Source organism: Panthera onca, chromosome A1 (genome assembly GCF_046562875.1).
Source record: "Panthera onca isolate mPanOnc1 chromosome A1, mPanOnc1 haplotype 2, whole genome shotgun sequence".
NCBI lineage: Eukaryota > Metazoa > Chordata > Mammalia > Carnivora > Felidae > Panthera > Panthera onca.
Window position 1 is genome coordinate 19,466,972 of NC_138339.1, and position 10,919 is coordinate 19,477,890.

Here is a 10,919-nt window from a genome sequence, read left to right on the forward strand (position 1 = left end):
TAAATTGATAGATGAGTGAATTTCTCTACATTCACCAAATTTCCTCATTATGCTTAAGTACTTTAGAAGTCTCTAAGCAGTGTACGTTCTTTTCTAATCATCACTTAATTGGCTTTGTTAAAGGTTTACTTTAGCTTCCAAAAATACCAATATTGAGTGAAAGAAATAATATAACTCACATTCTTCCAGTCTATGGCATTTTTTGAAAATATATAAATATGAATGCAACTTGCTTTAAAATATTTGAGTTAACAGGGCATCATTGAAAATAACTGCAGAAAATAGGTGCGTAAGTGCAGAAATGTTATCTTTATGGCCTGAGAGAATTAAGCTACCTCTTAAAACTCTTAACATTTCTAAGGGGAGTGGCTCATAACCCAGAGAGAAATACTGTGACTGAAATAAAGTACCTTATAAAAGAGATTTTAAAGTAATGGAATCTAGACTCCAGTTTTTTTTCTTACATATTCACTTTAAGGATAAATACAAGACAATGAGAGTCTATTACTACTCATAATGATAATAATTATAGTATACATTATTATAATGTTTATTAATAATGTGTTCACCAGATATGATAGTAATACATATAAATTCATGCATGTGTGCACACACACCAAAAAAAAAAAAAAGCTTAATTCTCACAGTAATAATTGAAAAAGGCTCTATATTATTTTTATCTTAAGGTGAGAAAAATGGTTCAGACCTGTGATTTGACCAGGATCGTGACCTTTAATAAACAGCAGTTCTGGAGCTGGGTCAACTTTACCCGACTGAAGAATGCTTTTGCTGAGTTCTGTCTATAAATTATTGTATGAAAATTGGGAAGACATTTCTGAATATTTTCTTTCTTTTTCTAAGGTCAAGCACTTAATTGGTGACCTACCTGAGGATATATCCTATCTATTTTTTAAAAAAGAAAAAAAAACATTATATTTTTATAAGCTACAGTAAAAGAACTTGTTTATAATGACTTATCTATGAAGGACTTTGGGATAAACATACTTAAGGGAAAATAGTGTTTTCTTAAAACTTGAAGATTTTCTGTTAAGATTTTTCTCTGAAGAACTGTTCTAGGATTGCTTATGCAAAGTGAGCTGAGTTAATAAAATGGATTATTATGTGCACCGACAGGGAGCTATAAATACTAAGTTTATTATTTTTGCCAATAAATAATTACATTTGTACCTCACTCTAAAATGTACTGAATCATTTACTTGCATTTGCTTCCAAAGCTCTTTTAAGCAGCCTGTAAGAAATCCTTGGTTTAGATATAGAAGTAGCATGTGAAAACAGCAGTGAATTATTAAAGTATGCACACTGGTTTATGAAGATATAGACTGTAATCAAAGCATTTTTCTTCTCCATGCTTAGTTTGTTGCTTACCAAAGAAATATCTTCTTGGCCAGATACTTAGGCAAGAGGAAAGTTACCCTAATTTTGGATCACCAGGGAAAATGTCAAATGTTCAAGCTCACAAAAATAATAGCATTCATTGGAACTTGGGACATTTGACATATATGATTGGAACTCTGAATATATAAGAATTGAAATAACATGGAAAAATAATAACACTGTATAGCCTAATTACTAAACCTTGAAATCAACAATATATGATTGTCAGCAATTATCTGAAATATCTTTTTATTTGTACTTGATAAATTATCAAAAATGTAGGCTTAAAATTTTTTCAGGAAAAAATTCTATCTTATATTGAATTTTTATGAATGCAGTATGTTTTCTTGATATAATGACAAAAAAACCTTTGGATTTTTTTTTTTTAGAAATCCTGTTTTTGTTGATTTTGGTTTTGTCAGAGGATCCCAACTAGACAATAATAGCAGAATATTAGTGATGTAAATAATAATAATAAATAATTTCAGTGTGTTGAAAAGCATTAAAAATAATAATTCATAACCTCATAATGATATGAAAGATAGTTGACTACTGGGTACAATTTATGCAAATGGTAAGTATATTTAAAGAGAAAGAATTAGGTATGTGTCATGTCTTGCCTCTACTGAGTGAATCTAAGGACAAAACATTTAATGAGAGCTGGTTGCTTTATATTTTTTTTTATTTTTTAATGTTTTTATTTACTTTTGAGAGAGAGAGAGAGAGTGAGTGAGTGTGGGGGAGGGGCAAAGAGAGAGGGAGACAGAATCTGAAGCAGGCTCCGGGATCTGAACTGTCAGCACAAAGCCTGATGTGGGTCCCGAACTCACTGCCAGGAGACCACGACCTGAGCCAAAGTAGGATGCTTAACTGATTGAGCCACCCAGGTGCCCTGGCCTGACCAGTTGCTTTATATTTAAAAGAAGCATCATGAATAGTAAACTCAGGGAAATTGATTAGAAAGGTAATATTTTACAACCCTTGATGAAAATTAATTGAACCAGGCAATAGTCATCAACATTTGTCATATTGGTGATAGGTTGAGTTGAACTTTTTAGTGAGTGGATTGGGAAAACATCACCAGAACTCCTTATTCTGAGGTAAGTTTAAATTCCAAAGACAACTTCCAGATAAACCTTTGGTTTTAAAATTTTAAATATGGAAACACTCTCTTCCCCTGAAATTACCAAAATAAAAGAAAAATAGGATATTTAACTTCAATACTTAAAACACTGAGAAATATCTACAACAAGTGGTACAATAAATTGTAAATGAATGAATACATGAATGAGTGAATGAATGAATTTATGAATCAATGAATCAATCAATCTCAAGTGAAGTAAAAATAAAGCAATGGTGAATATATCTTGTTATCTCAACACAAATATTCACTATAAATGATCTGATTACAGTCACTGTTGAGTAATCTGACACAGTGAAGACCAGAATTTATCTCTGTGGCATAATTCCCCAGGCCATAAACCAGGTTCCTGAATCAAATTGGTAACATTGCATCTTTAATATTATAGAACAAACAGCACTCTTTTCTTATTGGAATACACACTCTGAATATTTTGTTTTGTCTTTCTTGCTGCAATGTTTCTGACAAAACTACAGATACCTTTCCACTATTATAGCATCACATACAGCAACACTTTTAACCGAAGAACTCATTTGACAGTAAATGAAGTGTGGCAATGGGCCCTCACTCTTGGAATTCACCAGGATTGCCATGCTCCCTATCATCTTGAAGCAGTTAGCTTAATGGAATGGTGGAATGTCTTTTGAAGATTCAGTTACAGTGCCAGCCAGGTGGCAACACCTTGCTGGGCTAGAGCAGTATCTGCCAAGATTAGATATATGCTCTAAATTAGCATCCAAAGTATGGTGTTACTTTTCTCATAGCCTGAATTCATGGGTCTGGGAATTAAGGGATGGAAATGAAAATGGCTTCTCTCCTTCATATCCTGGAGATTCAGTAGTGAAGTACTTGCTTCCTATCCCCATGACTTTAGACTCTGCTGGACTAGAGGTCTTAGTTCCAAAAGGAGAAATATTTCCACCAGGGAACACAGTAATGATGTCAATAGACTAGAAATTAAAACTACTTCCCAGTCACAATGGATTTTTCATGTGATTGAATCAATGATTAAAAAGAAAAGAAAAAGGTTATTCTGATTCTGCATGATTGATCCTGAGTACCAACGGGGAATTGGGTTGCTACTCCACAATGGACATGAGGAGAAGGAGTGTTTCATTTATATACACAGAGACAAACATGGTTACCTTCCCAGAATTTATTTCTGTGTCAGGGCAGATGACACAACACACTCACCCATGAACGTAAATAAAGTGTATTTAGTACTCACAACAAACTGAAGATTAACACCAGCTGAAGGGCTCATACAGGGGTCAGAGAAAAAAGGAGAACAAAGGGTGCTCAACAGGGGAGAGTTCCCACAAACAATCAAGAGGCTGCAACTAGCTGAAATTCCCTTCATACTCAAAAATCAAAGGACGTGTGCTGGGCTTTTAAATTCCTTGGTTGCCCAGATGTGGAGCTTGCAGAGATCTACAAGCTATTAATGGTGAAACTCCATAAAAAATGGAGTTATCCTCTTAATTGTAAGAACATCCCCTATAGCATCTCTTAGTACTCTCATAGCTTGTGATTAAAGTCATTGAAAAAGTACAACAACCCAACAACCAAGGCGAGACTAATAATAATGGCCCAGAATTTTTAGGAATGAATGTTTCAGTAACCCTGCTAGGCAATGTAACAACCAACTGAGGCGCTCACTAGGTATATGAGAACTATGAAGTGAATAGACATTATTCATAAATGTGAACTATGTAACCAGTTCCGGAAACTAGGGCAATAACAGTTATAACAGTTATAACTTCTTTATTTTGATTTGAATGTGTGTGTGTGTGTGTGTTGTTCTGCATCATTTTATCATAGCATAATATGTTTGCTTACTAGTTAACTTTCTAAAATGATATTTATGTACCAGGAAGTCAAAGTGAATTACCTAGTAACAATGAACATCACCCAAAGGTTCAAAGGGGTTTGTATCCTCTTTTGGGAAGAACGGATAGTGTCTAATTTTCAGATATACATGGGATTTGTGTATTACGCTAGGAGAAAGCATGACACAGTTATTGTCTTTATTAGATATTAAGTCTAGTCTTCTAGTTTGAGGAAATGCATATGGGCAGCAATGCCAAGATGGCAAGGGGTAGAACACAGTGCTTTGCAATGTGTCCACTTGCTAGGCTGGACTAGGTTTCCCAGAATTCTCTTCCAAGAACGTTTTTGGTTAGAGTGGACTACAATACAACATTCCTTTGTGAGATCTGGATCCTGGAAGTTAAACTGCAACAACTTTTGTATCACACACAAGTGTTACTCACCTAACTCACCTGACTGGCTTGCAGCAGTGGGTAGGCATGCAATTGCCTGCTGTCCTTAGGATCTTCCTCCAATTTGGCCAAATCTTGGCTCAGATGTGTGTGTTTATCTCCATAATGATGTGTTCTGCAATCTGCAGGATGTGCATGCCACAGTAGGTCAGAGGCAATACACAATGACATGATTTCAGTCTACACTCCTGAACTTCAGCTCATGCTTGTGGGGCCAACTTTTTCTTACTTTCCTGTAATAAATATCTATCTTTCCGGCTATCTCATCTGTGGATTTCAACTTTTGGCATCAGATGCTAAGACAGACCGTAGTCTCACTGTAAATGCTAAAGTCATAACATTTCATGAAGAAAACGTGGGAGGAAATCTTCATTGTCTTAGGGTAGGGAAAGAATTCTTATGGCAATTTTTAGGAAAACTATTAACAAAATTGTCTAAATTGACTTCAACATAGTTAATAAAAAATCATGTTTTTAAAAAACCACTGTTGATAAAATGAAAGGCAGGTAAATACTGGGAGAACATAACTACAATATGTACATTTTACAAAAACTTCATCTCAAAAGAATATCCGCAACTCAACAAGACAACTCACCTAAATAAAAAAGGGCAAAATATATCAACAAACAATTCAGAAAGAAAATAGTTGAAAAGCCAGTGGTTGTAGAAAACATATTCAGTATCATTTGTCATTAAGAACATTCATTTAATAAAATTTTAATGCTTATTTATTTTTGAAAGAGAGAGAGAGAGAGAGAGAGAGAGAGAGAGCCAGGGAGGGGCAGAGAAAGAGGGAGACACAGAATCTAAGGCAGGCTGTAGGCTCTGAACTTGCAGCACAAAGCCTGATGCGGGGCTCAAACCCACAAACTGTGAGATCATGACCTGAGTTGAAGCCAGAGCCTTAACTGACTGAGCCACTCAGGCTCCCGAAGAACATGCATTTTAAAGCCACAATGAAAAACCAGTACATATTCATTAGAATGGCTAAAATGAGGCACACCTCAGTAGCTCAGTCAGTTAAGTGTTCAACTCTTAATTTCAGCTCAGGTCATGATCTCACAGTTCCTGAGTTCAAGTCCTTCATGGGGCTCCATGCTGACAGCACATTGCCTGCTTGGGAGTCTCTCTCTCCCTCTCTCTGCCCCTCCCCTGATCACCTGTTTTCTCTCTCAAAATAAATAAATATGCTTAAGAAAAAAAAAAGAATGCTAAACTGAAAAAAAGAATGACAATACCAAATATTGGCAAAATATTAGTCACAAAGACTTCTTGGAAATGTAAAATATAGGCATTTTGGAAAACAATTCAGCACTTTTAAATAAGTTAGACATACACACACCTTGTGACTCAGTATATATTCTTAGATATTTATTTAAGAAAGGGAAAAGTTCACAGAACTGTAGGCAGTTTATAAAACAAATTCCCATTGTCCGTTGGTCTAGAGAGTTAATATCTAGTAAAGGCCTGGCATCCAGGGTCACTCAGAGTTTGTGGCTCCTTTTTTGTTTAAGCTGAAACAACACAGTCAGTTTTAATATCCCTTGGACAAGTGCTCTTATTCTGGAACATTTCCTTTAAAAGAAAATCTTCAATTTTCTTCTGAGAATATGTTTCAGAAAATGTTTTGTGTGACTTGAAATTGATCCAGTCAAATCAAAATACTAATTACAGTTCTTTGCTTATGACACTTTGCTTCTTCAAAAGACCATAATAAATGATTACTAGGGCAATTTATAATTCATCATCTAAAATTATGCTTGTTTAGTGTTTATTGTTATCATTTCTAAGTGTATAATACTTCTGAAGTTAAGTTTAAATATTGAGGATAGGAGTATGTATTTAGACTGAAATAGATATATGTAAACAGTTTTTATAGATATATTATTAAATGACAGTGTGTAGGAAAAAAGGAAAATAAATGTACCTAGTTTTCCTTTTGATACTTATTGAGTATATTAGATTTAGCTTGTTTGTGAGTACATATTGAGGTTGACTGAGAAACATAAAATTGAGTAATATGTCCAACTCTTCCTTATTACATTAAAAAGTGGCTGCTAAGCAGTACCCATATTAAAATATTGGTCAAATCACTATAAGCGCATCATTTGGAACTTACAGAATTCTCACAATTTTTTAAAGTTTATTTATTTATTTTGAGAGAGAGAGACAGAGAGACAGAGAGACCAAGAGCAGGGGAGGGGCAGAGAGAGAATCCCAGGCAGGCACCGCACATTCAGTGCAGAGGTTGACGTGAGACTTGAACTCACAAACCGTGAGATCATTACTTGAGCTGAAATCAAGTCAGATGTTTAACCAACTGAGCCACCCAGGTGCCCCATAATTCTCACAAATTTTAATTTACTACTTAGATATTCTGTACAAATTAAGGAGAGACAAACTGTAAAAAAAGTTTACTGTATATTTAAATGTAAAATTAACTTAAATACAAGACTTTTTCTTTTTAATTTGGAAGGGTCAGATGCTCCTAAAATTATACATAAGATGCATAATTATACATAATTATATACAAGAATTAAAATTTTTAATGTATCAGCTCTAATCAACATAAATAATGTGCAAGTGGGGAGGAGCTGTAATTGATTTAATTATGTTTACTATTCTAATTTCGAAACAAGAGGCTATTTATGGAGTTGTCAATGTTCGTATGTTTCATTCTCAAGGTACCTGTACAGATGAGAGAGAAATATCCAGGTTTTGACACAGAACCATTGTACTCCTTTTTACTATTCTCCACTCCCTCTTACCTGGCAGGATTCTGAGAACATATGTAAATCACTGCCATCTATGTAGAAAGACACATGATGGCCCACAGGTCACCAGGGGAGGTTGTAAACAGGCAAGTCTTAGTAGTCATGTCAGGAATGTCATTATTCTTGGGCAAGTGGGGAATAGAATGAATGGATCCAGCTCATCAGGAATGAAATTCACTAACTTATGTGATGGGAAATAAACAGTAGTGAAACTTCCAGAGGCAACCACTCAGTTTATGTACATCTTCTATGTATGTATTTTTCTCAAGTGTCCAAGGATGGTAGGTTATCGTCTTCATTTAAATGTCTACCCAGGCCTAATGATCAGTGAGCAACAAGAGTCTAGTTTTTTGTTTTGTTCTGTTTTAATTGAGCTTTAACCTCTGCCCGTAATGCAATGTTTGGCCTGGAGTTATGCTTAATATATTTTTCATTAATTAAACCAATATGGAGATAAGTGAATGAACTCACAGGTGTTTCTTCAGGCAAAATACAAATCTTATCTAGCAAATGATTTTTGTTCTACCACTTTATTTGTAGTATTTCAAATATTAAGGAATTTTTTATGTTGAAACAATTGATTTCATAATAAGTAACTTAACTAATGCTAATTTATTAAAGTTATACAAGTATCTGAAACAAGGCTTAGTTGTTTGCTTTTTTCTAGAAGTTTTGTGGTTTCATGTCTCATGTAGTATTTAGTTGTTTGTCTAAACAATGTCTGTCACAATTTCTGTGGTGTTGGAACAAAATTAGAAATAAAAATATTTCTTATCTTAAAGCTTTCTATTTAATTATTGTATAAACTTAAGGATAAATGCTGTAACAATTTAGGAGTGTACATATCATGCAGACACAATAATTTATGCTGCAATATATATACAATGAACAAATAATTGCCTGAAAAGATGTTTTTATATATGTTGTTGAAAAATGTCATGACTCTTGGACATTAAAACAAATTACTTAATTTTTAAGTCAAACTATCTGGTCTTACTAAGGCAATAAGTTTCCTTTTAGAGATGTGTGTTTAACTTCTGATTATATTTACATAATCACTTACTATCTTATGTGTACTGTAAATTTCTAAAAATCCATCACTTAGGCACCCTGATCTCTAATAGTTATCTTTTCAATAACAAGAGTTTTAGACTATGAGAGCTATAATTGATCACATAATGACTACTCCATTCATCTACATATTCGCAATGTTCTCAAATATAACATATGGAAATCTCCAGGTAAGCAGAATATACACTTTTAAAACAAAACAACACACCTGACAAGATGTCAGATCTCTTTCGTGTAGGCCGTTGAGGCGTTGCCCAGGCCTGGCAGGGATGTGTGGCCTGCCGCACCCCCTTTGCACGCCCTCTCTGGTCTCACACACGATGGCCCACAAGCAGATCTACTACTCGGTCAAGTACTTCCGGGAGCACTGTGAGTACCGCCATGTCGTGTTATCGAGAACTTTCCAAACAAATACCGAAAACCCATCTGATATCTAACGAGGAGTGGAGGAGACTTGGTTAAACAGACTCCAACGGAGGCTTGGCTGGGTTCAGTATGTGATCCAGGAGCCAAACCTGCATATTCTTCTCTTTAGATAACCTCTTCCAAAAGATCGGCAAAAATGAAGTATCTGGGGATCATCGATTAAATCTTTTTCAACTGTAATGTATATGTGTATATTAGGTAGTATTCAGTGAATACTTGAAAAAGTGTACAAATCATTCACCCATACCTGCACGTGAGCTGTATTCTTCACAGCAACAGATCTCAGTTAAATGCAGCTGCAAGGTTACCACACAGTATTTAAGATGAAATTTCTTCTGGTCAGTTTTTCTCTTAAGATAAGTATCTGTTTGACTTTGCCTGTTACTTTTGGTAAATAAAGTTTGTATGCTGCATTCATCAAAAAAATTTTTTTTGTATATCTGTAAATGTGTAAGATGCCTTCAAATAGTTATTTTGCCCAAAGTGTTTTAGCAGATTGTCATTGTAAGTATATATGTATAAAAACCACTTAAAAATTTTTTAACATTTATTCGAGTGACAGAGACAGAGTGTAAGCAGGGGAAGGGTGAGAGAGAGGGAGAAACAGAATCTGAGGCAGGCTGCAGGTTCTGAGCTGTCAGCACAGAGCCCGACGCAGGGCTCGAACTCACGAACCGTGAGATCATGACCTGAGCTGAAATCAGACATTTAACCGACTGAGTCACCCTGGAGCCCCTAAAAACCACTTTATTTAAATATACGTAATAAAACTGAATTCACTGACTGCATTTGTTTATAGCTAAAGACCTCTCAAAGATTTCAATTGTTTTCTTTACAAATTTGGGGGTGGAAATCCAACATCTAATATAAGCTAATAAGAGTAAATTAAGTCAAATATCTAGGACTCAAAACTTTACAGTAGCATCAATCAATCAATCAATCCAAACACTGATAGAAATATAGAATTAAAGGTCTGTGGGTGGGGGTGTTCTAACCTATAGAAAATCAAGAATAAGGAGTACAGTGGACTTCTTGACAGAGACCATGTAAATAAAAAGATAACAGAGTGAAATATTTAAACTGTTAGAAGAGGGACACCTGAGTGGCTCAGTTGGTTAAATGTCCAACCCTTGTTCTTGTCGCAGACCATGACCTAATGGTTCATGAGTTCAAGCCCCGCATGGGGCTCTGTGATGACAGTGCAGAGCCTGCTTGGGATTCTCTCTCTCCCTCTCTCTCTGCCCCTCCCCTGCTTGCACACACACTCCCTCTCAAATTAAATAAATAAACTTAAAAAAAAAAGTGTTAAGAGACGTAAACAAAACAACAACAACAAAACTCTAGAAATCTTTATCCAGCAAAATTACCATTCAAGAGTAAAGCAGAAATAAAAACTAAAGACTTCCCATGCCTTTTTTTTTTTTTTTTAAAGAGAGAGAAAACACAAGTAGGGGAGAAGGGCAGAGTTAGAGAGAAAATCCCAAGCAGGCTTCATGCTCAGCATAGAACCAGATGTAGGGCACAATCCCACGACCCTCGGATCATGACCTGAGCGGAAATCAAGAGTCAGACACTCAACTAACTGAGACACCCAGGCACCCCAAAGACTTCCCACATCTTGAGTTTGAACTCCACGAGTAAAGAAACCAAGTCATGTGGTCTGACAAAACCCCAGTGCATAAAATTATACCCAATGCATATTTTGTTCTAAAAAAATGCTTAGGGGAGGAAGGAGGTCATCAAGGTAGAAGGCAAAAAAGAATGCAGGAAAGAAGGAGAAATGGAGGGAAGGAAGAAGGGAATGAAATTAATGTACCACATAAATCTTGA

General features: G+C 35.3%; 1 pseudogene; it reads left to right on the forward strand.

The window, feature by feature from the left end:
- Window positions 1-8,983: 8,983 nt before the first annotated feature.
- On the forward strand, window positions 8,984-9,229 carry LOC132680100 (cyclin-dependent kinases regulatory subunit 2 pseudogene; annotated as a pseudogene).
- Window positions 9,230-10,919: the final 1,690 nt, after the last annotated feature.